Genomic DNA, 17544 nt, shown 5'->3' with positions numbered 1-17544 from the left:
AAAAACCAAAACACGCAATGGCGGTTTTGCAAAACCAAAACCAAAACACGACGGTAATCCAGATCCAAAACCGAATCCAAAACCAAAACACGGGGGTCAGTGACCATCTCTAGTAAATAATCAAATCCTTTTATCAATTTGAGTCCAGATACAGATCATTAAATGTCAGTAAAGATCCCTCTCTATTACAGTGGCAGAGGTCAACAAAGCTCACAGCTGGTGTTTCTGTAGTGTAGTGGTTATCACATTCGCCTAACACGCGAAAGGTCCCTGTTTCGAAACCGGGCAGAAACAAGCGTTAGATCTCCTTTTATATAGGACATGTGAAATGTAAAATTGATATAACATCTTGTAAATAGTTGTATCAACAGGAACTTTTAATGTCATTGCAACATCATCTACCTATCCACCTTCATATATGATTTAACAATCATTTCCATACGCCTCCTGTATATCTTAGCAATAGCTCCTGTAGGGCACCTAACCTCTCTATGTCTTTCAAGAACAAGTCACAGGGATGATGTCAATGAGGTTTCAGGGAGACATAGAAAGGGGATGCGACCATTGCATCCCAGCTTCTTTATTGAATGGTGTGCGGAAGCCATTTATCTGCCAGGAACCACTCATCATTGTTCTTGGTCATGACACAGAGATCTGTGACTTGCCGTAACTCCCTGCCTAAAATTGAACAAGACATTACCGTTACATCCTGTAGCGGGAAGGGGTTAATTTTATTAGTTAACCATAGAGCAGCAGCAAAACATAACTATGAATTACAAAACATCTTCTTATAAATTAGTTAATAGTGAAGATAGAATTGAAGAACATTGTTCAACGTTATGTGCATACAGTGAAGCGGCCTCGTTAGCACAGTAGGTAGCGCGTCAGTCTCATAATCAACACTTCCTCACCACTGTCTTTCTATGTTGTCAAACCAGCCATATTGCTATGAGACGACGTAGAGGTTGCACTGACAGCCAAAGGCTCCAATGAGTGGGCAAGAACTGATTCATATGGCTATTTCCCTCCTAGTCACTCAATGGGAGTGCTGTGTTCAAAATGTGTAAGTGTCTGTGCACTTCCGCATATAGTGATGGGAGATAGCTAGTTGACTGTAGTGTCAACTATGGGTGTTCAGGTTGAGATCAGATTTTCCTTAACACCAATACATCAATAGTAAATTTGATCTTGTAACTATACTAGGTCTACAACGGAATAATAAAAGAGTAAAACTTAAATGAAACAAAAAATAAATAAAAAGATCAAAAAATTATGAAAATGAAATACGACAATATTCCCTGTCCTTCTCCCCAGCGTGAGAAAACCACTTTAATCACTGTGAGACACATACAAAAATGTCTGAATGTCACACAGAATGAACGGCACCCCATAATTTAGGAAATTATACCAGAATTTAATCATACTACACCTATGTGGTATAATGAGACACAAGGTGGGAAAGGACTATCTCTGGATTCTGATTTTACTAAGTGACCAACCATCCAAGATGGACCCCTAATGAAGTACTAGGAAATGGGGACCCTGGATACCTCGATGTGTGTAGGATAACACCCTCAGACAGTCAGTGTAAATAATCAAAACCTTTTATCAATTTGAGTCCAGATACAGATCATTAAATGTCAGTAAGGATCCCTCTCTATTACAGTGGCAGAGGTCAACAAAGCTCACAGCTGGTGTTTCTGTAGTGCAGTGGTTGTCACATTCTCCTAACATGCAAAAGGTCCCCAGTTCGAAACCGGGCAGAAACAAGCGTTAGATCTCCTTTTATATAGGACATGTGAGATGTAAAATTGATATAACATCTTGTAAATAGTTGTATCAACAGGAACTTTTAATGTCATTGCAACATCATCTACCTATCCACCTTCATATATGATTTAACAATCATTTCCATACGCCTCCTGTATATCTTAGCAATAGCTCCTGTAGGGCACCTAACCTCTCTATGTCTTTCAAGAACAAGTCACAGGGATGATGTCAATGAGGTTTCAGGGAGACATAGAAAGGGGATGCGACCATTGCATCCCAGCTTCTTTATTGAATGGTGTGCGGAAGCCATTTATCTGCCAGGAACCACTCATCATTGTTCTTGGTCATGACACAGAGATCTGTGACTTGCCGTAACTCCCTGCCTAAAATTGAACAAGACATTACCGTTACATCCTGTAGCGGGAAGGGGTTAATTTTATTAGTTAACCATAGAGCAGCAGCAAAACATAACTATGAATTACAAAACATCTTCTTATAAATTAGTTAATAGTGAAGATAGAATTGAAGAACATTGTTCAACGTTATGTGCATACAGTGAAGCGGCCTCGTTAGCACAGTAGGTAGCGCGTCAGTCTCATAATCAACACTTCCTCACCACTGTCTTTCTATGTTGTCAAACCAGCCATATTGCTATGAGACGACGTAGAGGTTGCACTGACAGCCAAAGGCTCCAATGAGTGGGCAAGAACTGATTCATATGGCTATTTCCCTCCTAGTCACTCAATGGGAGTGCTGTGTTCAAAATGTGTAAGTGTCTGTGCACTTCCGCATATAGTGATGGGAGATAGCTAGTTGACTGTAGTGTCAACTATGGGTGTTCAGGTTGAGATCAGATTTTCCTTAACACCAATACATCAATAGTAAATTTGATCTTGTAACTATACTAGGTCTACAACGGAATAATAAAAGAGTAAAACTTAAATGAAACAAAAAATAAATAAAAAGATCAAAAAATTATGAAAATGAAATACGACAATATTCCCTGTCCTTCTCCCCAGCGTGAGAAAACCACTTTAATCACTGTGAGACACATACAAAAATGTCTGAATGTCACACAGAATGAACGGCACCCCATAATTTAGGAAATTATACCAGAATTTAATCATACTACACCTATGTGGTATAATGAGACACAAGGTGGGAAAGGACTATCTCTGGATTCTGATTTTACTAAGTGACCAACCATCCAAGATGGACCCCTAATGAAGTACTAGGAAATGGGGACCCTGGATACCTCGATGTGTGTAGGATAACACCCTCAGACAGTCAGTGTAAATAATCAAAACCTTTTATCAATTTGAGTCCAGATACAGATCATTAAATGTCAGTAAGGATCCCTCTCTATTACAGTGGCAGAGGTCAACAAAGCTCACAGCTGGTGTTTCTGTAGTGCAGTGGTTGTCACATTCTCCTAACATGCAAAAGGTCCCCAGTTCGAAACCGGGCAGAAACAAGCGTTAGATCTCCTTTTATATAGGACATGTGAGATGTAAAATTGATATAACATCTTGTAAATAGCTGTATCAACAGGAACTTTTAATGTCATTGCAACACCATCTACCTATCCACCTTCATATATGATTTAACAATCATTTCCATATGCCTCCTGTATATCTTAGCAATAGCTCCTGTCGGGCACCTAACCTCTCTATGTCTTTCAGGAACAAGTCACAGGGATGATGTCAATGAGGTTTCAGGGAGACATAGAAAGGGGATGCGACCATTGCATCCCAGCTTCTTTATTGAATGGTGTGCGGAAGCCATTTATCTGCCAGGAACCACTCATCATTGTTCTTGGTCATGACACAGGGATCTGTGACTTGCCGTAACTCCCTGCCTAAAATTGAACAAGACATTACCGTTACATCCTGTAGCGGGAAGGGGTTAATTTTATTAGTTAACCATAGAGCAGCAGCAAAACATAACTATGAATTATAAAACATCTTCTTATAAATTAGTTAATAGTGAAGATAGAATTGAAGAACATTGTTCAACGTTATGTGCATACAGTGAAGCGGCCTCGTTAGCACAGTAGGTAGCGCGTCAGTCTCATAATCAACACCTCCTCACCACTGTCTTTCTATGTTGTCAAACCAGCCATATTGCTATGAGATGACTTAGAGGTTGCACTGACAGCCAAAGGCTCCAATGAGTGGGCAAGAACTGATTCATATGGCTATTTCCCTCCTAGTCACTCAATGGGAGTGCTGTGTTCAAAATGTGTAAGTGTCTGTGCACTTCCGCATATAGTGATGGGAGATAGCTAGTTGACTGTAGTGTCAATTATGGGTGTTCAGGTTGAGATCAGATCTTCCTTAACACCAATACATCAATAGTAAATTCGATCTTGTAACTATACTAGGTCTACAACGGAATAATAAAAGAGTAAAACTTAAATGAAACAAAAAACAAATGAAAAGATCAAAAAATTATGAAAACGAAATACGACAATATTCCCTGTCCATCTCCCCAGCATGAGGAAACTACTTTAATCACTGTGAGACACATACAAAAATGTCTGAATGTCACACAGAATGAACGGCACCCCATAATTTAGGAAATTATACCAGAATTCAATCATACTACACCTATGTGGTATAATGAGACACAAGGTGGGAAAGGACTATCTCTTGATTCTGATTTTACTAAGTGACCAACCATCCAAGATGGACCCCTAATGAAGTACTAGGAAATGGGGACCCTGGAAACCTCCATGTGTGTAGGATAACACCCTCAGACAGTCAGTGTAAATAATCAAATCCTTTTATCAATTTGATTCCAGATACAGATCATTAAATGTCAGTAAGGATCCCTCTCTATTACAGTGGCAGAGGTCAACAAAGCTCACAGCTGGTGTTTCTGTAGTGTAGTGGTTATCACATTTGCCTAACACGCGAAACGTCCCCGGTTCGAAACCGGGCAGAAACAAGCGTTAGATCTCCTTTTATATAGGACATGTGAGATGTAAAATTGATATAACATCTTGTAAATAGTTGTATCAACAGGAACTTTTAATGTCATTGCAACATCATCTACCTATCCACCTTCTTATATGATTTAATAATCATTTCCATACGCCTCCTGTATATCTTAGCAATAGCTCCTGTAGGGCACCTAACCTCTCTATGTCTTTCAGGAACAAGTCACAGGGATGATGTCAATGAGGTTTCAGGGAGACATAGAAAGGGGATGCGACCATTGCATCCCAGCTACTTTATTGAATGGTGTGCGGAAGCCATTTATCTGCCAGGAACCACTCATCATTGTTCTTGGTCATGACACAGAGATCTGTGACTTGCCGTAACTCCCTGCCTAAAATTGAACAAGACATTACTGTTACATCCTGTAGCGGGAAGGGGTTAATTTTATTAGTTAACCATAGAGCAGCAGCAAAACATAACTATGAATTACAAAACATCTTCTTTTAAATTAGTTAATAGTGAAGATAGAATTGAAGAACATTGTTCAACGTTATGTGCATTACAGTGAAGCGGCCTCGTTAGCACAGTAGGTAGCGCGTCAGTCTCATAATCAACACTTCCTCACCACTGTCTTTCTATGTTGTCAAACCAGCCATATTGCTATGAGACGACGTAGAGGTTGCACTGACAGCCAAAGGCTCCAATGAGTGGGCAAGAACTGATTCATATGGCTATTTCCCTCCTAGTCACTCAATGGGAGTGCTGTGTTCAAAATGTGTAAGTGTCTGTGCACTTCCGCATATAGTGATGGGAGATAGCTAGTTGACTGTAGTGTCAACTATGGGTGTTCAGGTTGAGATCAGATCTTCCTTAACACCAATACATCAATAGTAAATTTGATCTTGTAACTATACTAGGTCTACAACGGAATAATAAAAGAGTAAAACTTAAATGAAACAAAAAATAAATATAAAGATCAAAAAATTATAAAAACGAAATACGACAATATTCCCTGTCCTTCTCCCCAGCGTGAGAAAGCCACTTTTAATCACTGTGAGACACATACAAAAATGTCTGAATGTCACACAGAATGAACGGCACCCCATAATTTAGGAAATTATACCAGAATTTAATCATACTACACCTATGTGGTATAATGAGACACAAGGTGGGAAAGGACTATCTCTGGATTCTGATTTTACTAAGTGACCAACCATCCAAGATGGACCTCTAATGAAGTACTAGGAAATGGGGACCCTGGATACCTCAATGCGTGTAGGATAACACCCTCAGACAGTCAGTGTAAATAATCAAATCCTTTTATCAATTTGAGTCCAGATACAGATCATTAAATGTCAGTAAGGATCCCTCTCTATTACAGTGGCAGAGGTCAACAAAGCCCACAGCTGGTGTTTCTGTAGTGTAGTGGTTATCACATTCGCCTAACACGCAAAATGTCCCCAGTTCGAAACCGGGCAGAAACAAGCGTTAGATCTCATTTTATATAGGACATGTGAGATGTAAAATTGATATAACATCTTGTAAATAGTTGTATCAACAGGAACTTTTAATGTCATTGCAACATCATCTACCTATCCACCTTCTTATATGATTTAATAATCATTTCCATACGCCTCCTGTATATCTTAGCAATAGCTCCTGTAGGGCACCTAACCTCTCTATGTCTTTCAGGAACAAGTCACAGGGATGATGTCAATGAGGTTTCAGGGAGACATAGAAAGGGGATGCGACCATTGCATCCCAGCTACTTTATTGAATGGTGTGCGGAAGCCATTTATCTGCCAGGAACCACTCATCATTGTTCTTGGTCATGACACAGAGATCTGTGACTTGCCGTAACTCCCTGCCTAAAATTGAACAAGACATTACTGTTACATCCTGTAGCGGGAAGGGGTTAATTTTATTAGTTAACCATAGAGCAGCAGCAAAACATAACTATGAATTACAAAACATCTTCTTTTAAATTAGTTAATAGTGAAGATAGAATTGAAGAACATTGTTCAACGTTATGTGCATTACAGTGAAGCGGCCTCGTTAGCACAGTAGGTAGCGCGTCAGTCTCATAATCAACACTTCCTCACCACTGTCTTTCTATGTTGTCAAACCAGCCATATTGCTATGAGACGACGTAGAGGTTGCACTGACAGCCAAAGGCTCCAATGAGTGGGCAAGAACTGATTCATATGGCTATTTCCCTCCTAGTCACTCAATGGGAGTGCTGTGTTCAAAATGTGTAAGTGTCTGTGCACTTCCGCATATAGTGATGGGAGATAGCTAGTTGACTGTAGTGTCAACTATGGGTGTTCAGGTTGAGATCAGATCTTCCTTAACACCAATACATCAATAGTAAATTTGATCTTGTAACTATACTAGGTCTACAACGGAATAATAAAAGAGTAAAACTTAAATGAAACAAAAAATAAATATAAAGATCAAAAAATTATAAAAACGAAATACGACAATATTCCCTGTCCTTCTCCCCAGCGTGAGAAAGCCACTTTTAATCACTGTGAGACACATACAAAAATGTCTGAATGTCACACAGAATGAACGGCACCCCATAATTTAGGAAATTATACCAGAATTTAATCATACTACACCTATGTGGTATAATGAGACACAAGGTGGGAAAGGACTATCTCTGGATTCTGATTTTACTAAGTGACCAACCATCCAAGATGGACCTCTAATGAAGTACTAGGAAATGGGGACCCTGGATACCTCAATGCGTGTAGGATAACACCCTCAGACAGTCAGTGTAAATAATCAAATCCTTTTATCAATTTGAGTCCAGATACAGATCATTAAATGTCAGTAAGGATCCCTCTCTATTACAGTGGCAGAGGTCAACAAAGCCCACAGCTGGTGTTTCTGTAGTGTAGTGGTTATCACATTCGCCTAACACGCAAAATGTCCCCAGTTCGAAACCGGGCAGAAACAAGCGTTAGATCTCATTTTATATAGGACATGTGAGATGTAAAATTGATATAACATCTTGTAAATAGTTGTATCAACAGGAACTTTTAATGTCATTGCAACACCATCTACCTATCCACCTTCATATATGATTTAACAATCATTTCCATACGCCTCCTGTATATCTTAGCAATAGCTCCTGTCGGGCACCTTACCTCTCTATGTCTTTCAGGAACAAGTCACAGGGATGATGTCAATGAGGTTTCAGGGACACATAGAAAGGGGATGCGACCATTGCATCCCAGCTTCTTTATTGAATGGTGTGCGGAAGCCATTTTTCTGCTAGGAACCACTCATCATTGTTCTTGGTCATGACACAGGGATCTGTGACTTGCCGTAACTCCCTGCCTAAAATTGAACAAGACATTACCGTTACATCCTGTAGCGGGAAGGGGTTAATTTTATTAGTTAACCATAGAGCAGCAGCAAAACATAACTATGAATTACAAAACATCTTCTTATAAATTAGTTAATAGTGAAGATAGAATTGAAGAACATTGTTCAACGTTATGTGCATACAGTGAAGCGGCCTCGTTAGCATAGTAGGTAGCGCGTCAGTCTCATAATCAACACTTCCTCACCACTGTCTTTCTATGTTGTCAAACCAGCCATATTGCTATGAGACGACTTAGAGGTTGCACTGACAGCCAAAGGCTCCAATGAGTGGGCAAGAACTGATTCATATGGCTATTTCCCTCCTAGTCACTCAATGGGAGTGCTGTGTTCAAAATGTGTAAGTGTCTGTGCACTTCCGCATATAGTGATGGGAGATAGCTAGTTGACTGTAGTGTCAACTATGGGTGTTCAGGTTGAGATCAGATCTTCCTTAACACCAATACATCAATAGTAAATTTGATCTTGTAACTATACTAGGTCTACAACGGAATAATAAAAGAGAAAAACTTAAATGAAACAAAAAACAAATGAAAAGATCAAAAAATTATGAAAACGAAATACGACAATATTCCCTGTCCTTCTCCCCAGCGTGAGGAAACCACTTTAATCACTGTGAGACACATACAAAAATGTCTGAATGTCACACAGAATGAACGGCACCCCATAATTTAGGAAATTATACTAGAATTCAATCATACTACACCTATGTGGTATAATGAGACACAAGGTGGGAAAGGACTATCTCTGGATTCTGATTTTACTAAGTGACCAACCATCCAAGATGGACCCCTAATGAAGTACTAGGAAATGGGGACCCTGGATACCTCGATGTGTGTAGGATAACACCCTCAGACAGTCAGTGTAAATAATCAAATCCTTTTATCAATTTGAGTCCAGATACAGATCATTAAATGTCAGTAAGGATCCCTCTCTATTACAGTGGCAGAGGTCACCAAAGCTCACAGCTGGTGTTTCTGTAGTGTAGTGGTTATCACATTTACCTAACACGCGAAAGGTCCCCGTTTCGAAACCGGGCAGAAACAAGCGTTAGATCTCCTTTTATATAGGACATGTGAGATGTAAAATTGATATAACATCTTGTAAATAGTTGTATCAACAGGAACTTTTAATGTCATTACAACACCATCTACCTATCCACCTTCATATATGATTTAACAATCATTTCCATACGCCTCCTGTATATCTTAGCAATAGCTCCTGTCGGGCACCTAACCTCTCTATGTCTTTCAGGAACAAGTCACAGGGATGATGTCAATGAGGTTTCAGGGAGACATAGAAAGGGGATGCGACCATTGCATCCCAGCTTCTTTATTGAATGGTGTGCAGAAGCCATTTATCTGCCAGGAACCACTCATCATTGTTATTGGTCATGACACAGGGATCTGTGACTTGCCGTAACTCCCTGCCTAAAATTGAACAAGACATTACCGTTACATCCTGTAGCGGGAAGGGGTTAATTTTATTAGATAACCATAGAGCAGCAGCAAAACATAACTATGAATTACAAAACATCTTCTTATAAATTAGTTAATAGTGAAGATAGAATTGAAGAACATTGTTCAACGTTATGTGCATACAGTGAAGCGGCCTCGTTAGCACAGTAGGTAGCGCGTCAGTCTCATAATCAACACTTCCTCACCACTGTCTTTCTATGTTGTCAAACCAGCCATATTGCTATGAGACGACTTAGAGGTTGCACTGACAGCCAAAGGCTCCAATGAGTGAGCAAGAACTGATTCATATGGCTATTTCCCTCCTAGTCACTCAATGGGAGTGCTGTGTTCAAAATGTGTAAGTGTCTGTGCACTTCCGCATATAGTGATGGGAGATAGCTAATTGACTGTAGTTTCAACTATGGGTGATCAGGTTGAGATCAGATCTTCCTTAACACCAATACATCAATAGTAAGTTTGATCTTGTAACTATACTAGGTCTACAACGGAATAATAAAAGAGTAAAACTTAAATGAAATAAAAAACAAATGAAAAGATCAAAAAATTATGAAAACGAAATACGACAATATTCCCTGTCTTTCTCCCCAGCGTGAGGAAACCACTTTAATCACTGTGAGACACATACACAAATGTCTGAATGTCACACAGAATGAACGGCACCCCATAATTTAGGAAATTATACCAGAATTCAATCATACTACACCTATGTGGTATAATGAGACACAAGGTCGGAAAGGACTATCTCTGGATTCTGATTTTACTAAGTTACCAACCATCCAAGATGGACCCCTAATGAAGTACTAGGAAATAGGGACCCTGGATACCTCGATGTGTGTAGGATAACACCCTCAGACAGTCAGTGTAAATAATCAAATCCTTTTATCAATTTGAGTCCAGATACAGATCATTAAATGTCAGTAAGGATCCCTCTCTATTACAGTGGCAGAGGTCACCAAAGCTCACAGCTGGTGTTTCTGTAGTGTAGTGGTTATCACATTTACCTAACACGCGAAAGGTCCCCGTTTCGAAACCGGGCAGAAACAAGCGTTAGATCTCCTTTTATATAGGACATGTGAGATGTAAAATTGATATAACATCTTGTAAATAGTTGTATCAACAGGAACTTTTAATGTCATTACAACACCATCTACCTATCCACCTTCATATATGATTTAACAATCATTTCCATACGCCTCCTGTATATCTTAGCAATAGCTCCTGTCGGGCACCTAACCTCTCTATGTCTTTCAGGAACAAGTCACAGGGATGATGTCAATGAGGTTTCAGGGAGACATAGAAAGGGGATGCGACCATTGCATCCCAGCTTCTTTATTGAATGGTGTGCAGAAGCCATTTATCTGCCAGGAACCACTCATCATTGTTATTGGTCATGACACAGGGATCTGTGACTTGCCGTAACTCCCTGCCTAAAATTGAACAAGACATTACCGTTACATCCTGTAGCGGGAAGGGGTTAATTTTATTAGATAACCATAGAGCAGCAGCAAAACATAACTATGAATTACAAAACATCTTCTTATAAATTAGTTAATAGTGAAGATAGAATTGAAGAACATTGTTCAACGTTATGTGCATACAGTGAAGCGGCCTCGTTAGCACAGTAGGTAGCGCGTCAGTCTCATAATCAACACTTCCTCACCACTGTCTTTCTATGTTGTCAAACCAGCCATATTGCTATGAGACGACTTAGAGGTTGCACTGACAGCCAAAGGCTCCAATGAGTGAGCAAGAACTGATTCATATGGCTATTTCCCTCCTAGTCACTCAATGGGAGTGCTGTGTTCAAAATGTGTAAGTGTCTGTGCACTTCCGCATATAGTGATGGGAGATAGCTAATTGACTGTAGTTTCAACTATGGGTGATCAGGTTGAGATCAGATCTTCCTTAACACCAATACATCAATAGTAAGTTTGATCTTGTAACTATACTAGGTCTACAACGGAATAATAAAAGAGTAAAACTTAAATGAAATAAAAAACAAATGAAAAGATCAAAAAATTATGAAAACGAAATACGACAATATTCCCTGTCTTTCTCCCCAGCGTGAGGAAACCACTTTAATCACTGTGAGACACATACACAAATGTCTGAATGTCACACAGAATGAACGGCACCCCATAATTTAGGAAATTATACCAGAATTCAATCATACTACACCTATGTGGTATAATGAGACACAAGGTCGGAAAGGACTATCTCTGGATTCTGATTTTACTAAGTTACCAACCATCCAAGATGGACCCCTAATGAAGTACTAGGAAATAGGGACCCTGGATACCTCGATGTGTGTAGGATAACACCCTCAGACAGTCAGTGTAAATAATCAAATCCTTTTATCAATTTGAGTCCAGATACAGATCATTAAATGTCAGTAAGGATCCCTCTCTATTACGGTGGCAGAGGTCAGCAAAGCTTGCAGCTGGTGTTTCTGTAGTGTAGTGGTTATCACATTTGCCTAACACGCGAAAGGTCCCCGGGTCGAAACCGGGCAGAAACAAGCGTTAGATCTCCTTTTATATAGGACATGTGAGATGTAAAATTGATATAACATCTTGTAAATAGTTGTATCAACAGGAACTTTTAATGTCATTGCTACACCATCTACCTATCCACCTTCATATATGATTTAACAATCATTTCCAATACGCCTCCTGTATATCTTAGCAATAGCTCCTGTCGGGCACCTAACCTCTGTCAGGCACCGCTCGGCGGCCGCCCGCCCGTTTGCACAGAGCGTCTAGGCAACGGGACGCTGCATGAAGATAGCGCTATGGCGCTAAAGGATGACTAGCGCTACGGGGCTGGAGCTATGACAGCACTACTAGTGCTGAGGGCATTGGCTAGCAGCACTATTTAAGTCCCTCTGACCCCACCTCCTGTGCCAGAGTTTCAGGTCCTTTCCTGTCCTCCAGCGTTCCAGTGTTCCTGTGATTATCTGTTTCCTGACCCTCGCCTTCCTCCAGTTTATTGCCGTTTGCCTGTGACCATTGTGACCCGGATTGCCTTGACTACCCCTTTTGGATCTCCCTTTTGTACTTCGCTGTCAGAACGTTATCGACCCGGCTTGAGCTGAAATGGAACAACGAGGCGCTGGTCGCAACTTTTTGGCAAGGTCTAATCGACCGTATTAAGGACAAACTAATTTCTCGGGATCTTCCCTCTGATCTTGATACCCTAATTGCGCTATGTATTAAAGTAGACCTACGTTATCAAGAACGCACCCAGGAACGTCCTGTCTCTAAGCGGGTGGTTCCTCGTCTGGCTCCTCAATTTGAAAACCCAGTTTTGCCTATGGATGAACCCATGCAAGTAGGACGTTCCCGTTTATCCCCAGAAGAAAGAGAGAGGCGCTTCAGGCAGCGTCTCTGCCTTTACTTTGGCGATTCCGGGCATGTTCTCAAGGTCTGTCCTAAGAGACCGGGAAACCCGTCCTCCTAAACGGTAGCAGGGAGGCCGGTTTAGGAGTATCCACAGTTGCTCCCTACTCAAAAAACACCCCTGAGCTTCTTATGGCAGTCACCCTGAGCACCCCTAGAGGTCCCTTCTCCACCACGGCCTTTGTGGATTCCGGCTCCTCCGGGAACTTCATTTCTGCCACTCTCATTGCTGGGCTTCAAATTCCAACTCTCCCCTTGCCTCAATCATTATCATTAACGGCAGTGGATGGGAACCGTGTCAGCAGTGGCTCCATCTCCTTCATCACCTCACCTATTCGGTTAATGGTAGTGTTATGTGCGTATTGTCGCTAACCAATAACGATTGTCGAACCTCGATTTGTGTTTCCAAAGCACAAATATTTATTCGCAAATAAGTATAATAATATGCTCAAGCGAAGTAATAGTAAATACAGCCGTTACTTATCGCAGGCGCTCTGGATCCAGTGCAGTCATTCAATCCTGAAGTCTGGGGACAAGATGTCTGCACTCTGGATCACAAGCTGCTGCTTATATACACAATCAAATACAGTAATACAATGAAGATGGTATGGCTTGCATCTATTGGTCCGGGTCTCAGGAATGTCCAAGGGGTCGTCAATCATTGGCTGGTTCATCCTAAGGAATCCAAAGGAGGGGTCATCTCTGCAGGGGGTATGCTCTGCTCTTCCAGCCAGAATTCCTTAGCCTTAAGTAGTTCATAATTCCCTATCATTCATAACTTGCGTATGCACTCTGCGATTCCCTCGCAGAGCGCACCAAACAGTAGGATATGTAACAAGGTTCATTATGATACCACTCATGATGTTATTCCTTTAACCCGTTCTGTGTATTTCACTAATATGCATGTAACTCTGATATAACATATAAATACTACTATATTTCGACATAACTGACTATGTGTTGCAACTACCAATAATGTGTACTATTTTATAAGTATGCGTGTTTGTGCGAATGTATGGTAAAAGACCAATTACTGTTGCTGCCACGTGTAGTGGATGCGTACGCCCTTTCACGCCGTAGCGTGCCCTTGTACGTCGATGCGTACCGTACGCATCTTTTCAAACAAAGACAACCAAGTTTGCTAGACTTTAATTGAAATGACTTTATCCAATTTACTGACTTCGACAGTAGGAGCCCTCCATAGCGAGATGATTCAGTTGTTGGTGTTGCCAAAATCCATCAATCCCATTATCTTGGGGCTTCCATGGCTATGAAGACACTCTCCGCAGATGGATTGGGATCGAGCTCAGGTTACTCGTTGGGGTACAGAATGTCATCATAGATGTCTACCTAGTGTTCTGCCTCCTGGTTCCCAAGTTGTTGCTCAGTCCACGGTTACGGAAGTTAGCCTTCCAGCTGCATACACTGACTTCCAAGATGTATTCAGTAAAACTGAGGCCGAGTTATTACCTCCCCATTGGCCCTGGGATTGTTCCATCACCTTGCTTCCCGATCAACCTATACCCAAGGGGCGAACTTATCCCCTTTCTCGCCCAGAGACCTTGGCAATGTCCCAATATATCAAGGAGAATCTGGAACGTGGTTTTATTCGCAAGTCTACCTCTCCTGCTGGGGCTGGATTCTTCTTTGTCAAGAAAAAAGATGGGTCTCTGCGCCCATGCATTGACTATAGACCCCTGAATCGTATTACCATCAAGAATCGGTACCCGTTACCTCTTATCTCCGATCTATTTGACAGAATCAGCGGGGCTCAAGTGTTTACTAAATTAGACCTACGAGGGGCCTACAACCTCATTCGTATAAAGAAGGGTGACGAGTGGAAGACCGCCTTCAATACGAGGGATGGTCATTTTGAATACCTGGTAATGCCCTTCGGTCTTTGCAATGCCCCTGCCATCTTCCAGAATTTCGTTAATGACATCTTTCAAGATCTGTTGTACACCTCCGTAGTCGTTTATCTAGACGACATTCTAGTGTTTTCTAAAGACTTGAGTTCTCATCAAGAACAAGTGAGGGAGGTCTTACGAAGACTGCGCAAATATCATCTCTATTGCAAATTGGAAAAATGTGTTTTTGAAGTTCTCCAAGTGTCCTTCCTTGGGTTTATTGTGTCCGGCTCTGGGTTACAGATGGATCCCACCAAGGTGTCATCCATCTTGAATTGGCCTCAACCGCAGGGTCTTAAAAGTATCCAAAGATTCATTGGATTCGCCAATTATTATCGACAGTTCATCCAAGATTTCTCTTCCATTATTGCTCCAATTACAGCTTTAACTAGGAGATCTGCCAATCCAAAGATATGGTCTCCAGAAGCTGTTTCTGCCTTTACTACTCTGAAGAAAGCCTTTTCCTCGGCCTCTGTTCTCTCTCAGCCGGATCAACAGCGACCTTTCTTTGTGGAGGTAAATGCCTCTTCAATAGGCATTGGAGCCGTGTTATTCCAAAAGACACCTTCAGGTACCCATTCTCCATGCGGGTTCTTCTCCAGACGATTTCTTCCCAACGAGATTAATTATGGAATCGGAGACAAGGAGCTTCTCGCTATTAAAGCAGCTTTGGAGGAATGGCGACACTTATTAGAGGGAGCCCTATTTCCGGTTACCATCTTTACAGATCACCGAAATTTGATATTCATTCGGGAAGCTCGCTGTCTGAATCCTCGGCAGGCCCGCTGGGCATCATTCTTTGCTAGCTTCAACATGATTCTTACCTTCTGTCCAGGTGCTAAGAATGGGCGGGCAGACGCTCTATCTCGTTCTTTTGATGATACAGACCGCCTGAATCCATCGATTCCTCATTGCATTATTGACCCTTCGAACATCATTGCTATTACCAATACTGTGAAGGATGCTCCGCCCACAGGACGATCATTTGTGGAACCACAATTACGACTCAAGGTATTGCGTTGGGCCCATTCGTCCTGTATCGCGGGTCACGCTGGCATAAAGAAGACCACATTCCTTCTCTGTCGTCGTTTCTGGTGGCCTACCATACGTGCTGATATACGGGACTTTATTGCAGCATGTACCATTTGTGCCCAACACAAAACTTCCAGGAAGGTTCCTGCTGGGTTGCTCCAACCCCTGCCTACGCCTGATGCTCCCTGGGAGAGTATAGCCATGGATTTTATTACTGACCTTCCCTGCAGTTCTGGATTTAATACCATCCGGGTTGTCATTGACCAATTTTCTAAAATGGTGCATTTCATTCCTCTTTCAGATCTACCTTCGGCCAGTCACTTAGCCGACACATTTATCAAGGAGATTTTCAGACTTCATGGTTGCCCTAAGGAAATTATCTCTGGCTTTCTGTAAAAAACTGGGTACGGAGTTAAAATTCTCATCGGGATATCACCCCCAGACCAATGGTCAGACCGAGCGGATCAACCAGGATTTAGAGACTTTTCTCCATTGCTTTACCGCTGATAATCAAAGCAGATGGTCACAATTCCTTCCCTGGGCAGAATTCTCACACAATCACCATGTCCATGAATCTACCGGGTTTTCTCCATTCTTTATTGTGACCGGGATGCATCCTATTATCCCAGATCCATTTCCAAATTCTTCCTCCTCTATTCCAGCGGTGGAGTCACTCTATCGAGAATTCTCTCTCATTTGGGCCACAACCAAAGCAGCTCTGCAAAAAGCATCACAGCACCATAAGACCTTTGCAGATCGCCACCGAAGAGCTACTCCCCTATTGAAGGTAGGGGATCAAGTATGGCTTTCCACTAAAGATTTAAAACTCAAAGTACCATCTATGAAAATGGCTCCACATTTTATTGGTTCTTACATCATCTCACAAGTTATTAATCCTGTGTGTGTTAAACTAAAGCTACCGGCTTCTTTACGATGTCATAATACTTTTCATGTGTCCCTACTCCGGCCATTGGTGCTTAACAGGTTCTTTGTACCTCCATCTCGACCTCCTCCTGTTCAAACCTCCTCTGGAACAGAGTTTGAGATCAGCCGGATTTTGGATGTCCGCATTCGCTACGGGCAACAACAGTTCCTTGTGCACTGGAAGGGATTTGGTACGAAATAAAGATCTTGGGTGGATAAACCGGACCTTCACGCTCCTCAGTTACTCAAGAGATTCCTCCAAACAAGGGGAGAAGGAGGAGGGCATACTGTCAGGCACCGCTCGGCGGCCGCACGCCCGTCCGCACAGAGCGTCTGGTTGCCTAGCAACCAGACACGTCACTTCCCCTTCCGCCCGGCCGGCCAGCTACAGACCTGGAAGCGTTCCCGTTGCTAGGCAACGGGACGCTGCATGAAGATAGCGCTACGGCGCTAAAGGATGACTAGCGCTACGGCGCTGGAGCTATGACAGCACTACTAGTCCTGAGGGCATTGGCTAGCAGCACTATTTAAGTCCCTCTGACCCCACCTCCTGTGCCAGAGTTTCAGGTCCTTTCCTGTCCTCCAGCGTTCCAGGGTTCCTGTGATTATCTGTTTCCTGACCCTTGCCTTCCTCCAGTTTAATGCCGTTTGCCTGTGACCATTGTGACCCGGATTGCCTTGACTACCCCTTTTGGATCTCCCT

At 41.9% G+C, this 17544-nt stretch overlaps 3 non-coding genes across 3 annotated transcripts; all 3 read left to right on the top strand.

The window, feature by feature from the left end:
* Positions 1 to 221: 221 nt before the first annotated feature.
* Positions 222 to 294, top strand: TRNAV-AAC (transfer RNA valine (anticodon AAC)). Its single transcript has one exon. It is a non-coding gene; the product is annotated as a tRNA-Val (tRNA).
* Positions 295 to 4646: 4352 nt separating this feature from the next.
* On the top strand, positions 4647 to 4719 carry TRNAV-AAC (transfer RNA valine (anticodon AAC)). The gene has a single exon. It is a non-coding gene; the product is annotated as a tRNA-Val (tRNA).
* A 7306-nt stretch (positions 4720 to 12025) lies between these two features.
* On the top strand, positions 12026 to 12098 carry TRNAV-AAC (transfer RNA valine (anticodon AAC)). Its single transcript has one exon. It is a non-coding gene; the product is annotated as a tRNA-Val (tRNA).
* Positions 12099 to 17544: the final 5446 nt, after the last annotated feature.

This window comes from Mixophyes fleayi, assembly GCF_038048845.1.
Source record: "Mixophyes fleayi isolate aMixFle1 chromosome 4 unlocalized genomic scaffold, aMixFle1.hap1 SUPER_4_unloc_3, whole genome shotgun sequence".
Lineage (NCBI taxonomy): Eukaryota > Metazoa > Chordata > Amphibia > Anura > Limnodynastidae > Mixophyes > Mixophyes fleayi.
This window is presented reverse-complemented; position numbering and strand designations above follow the sequence as displayed.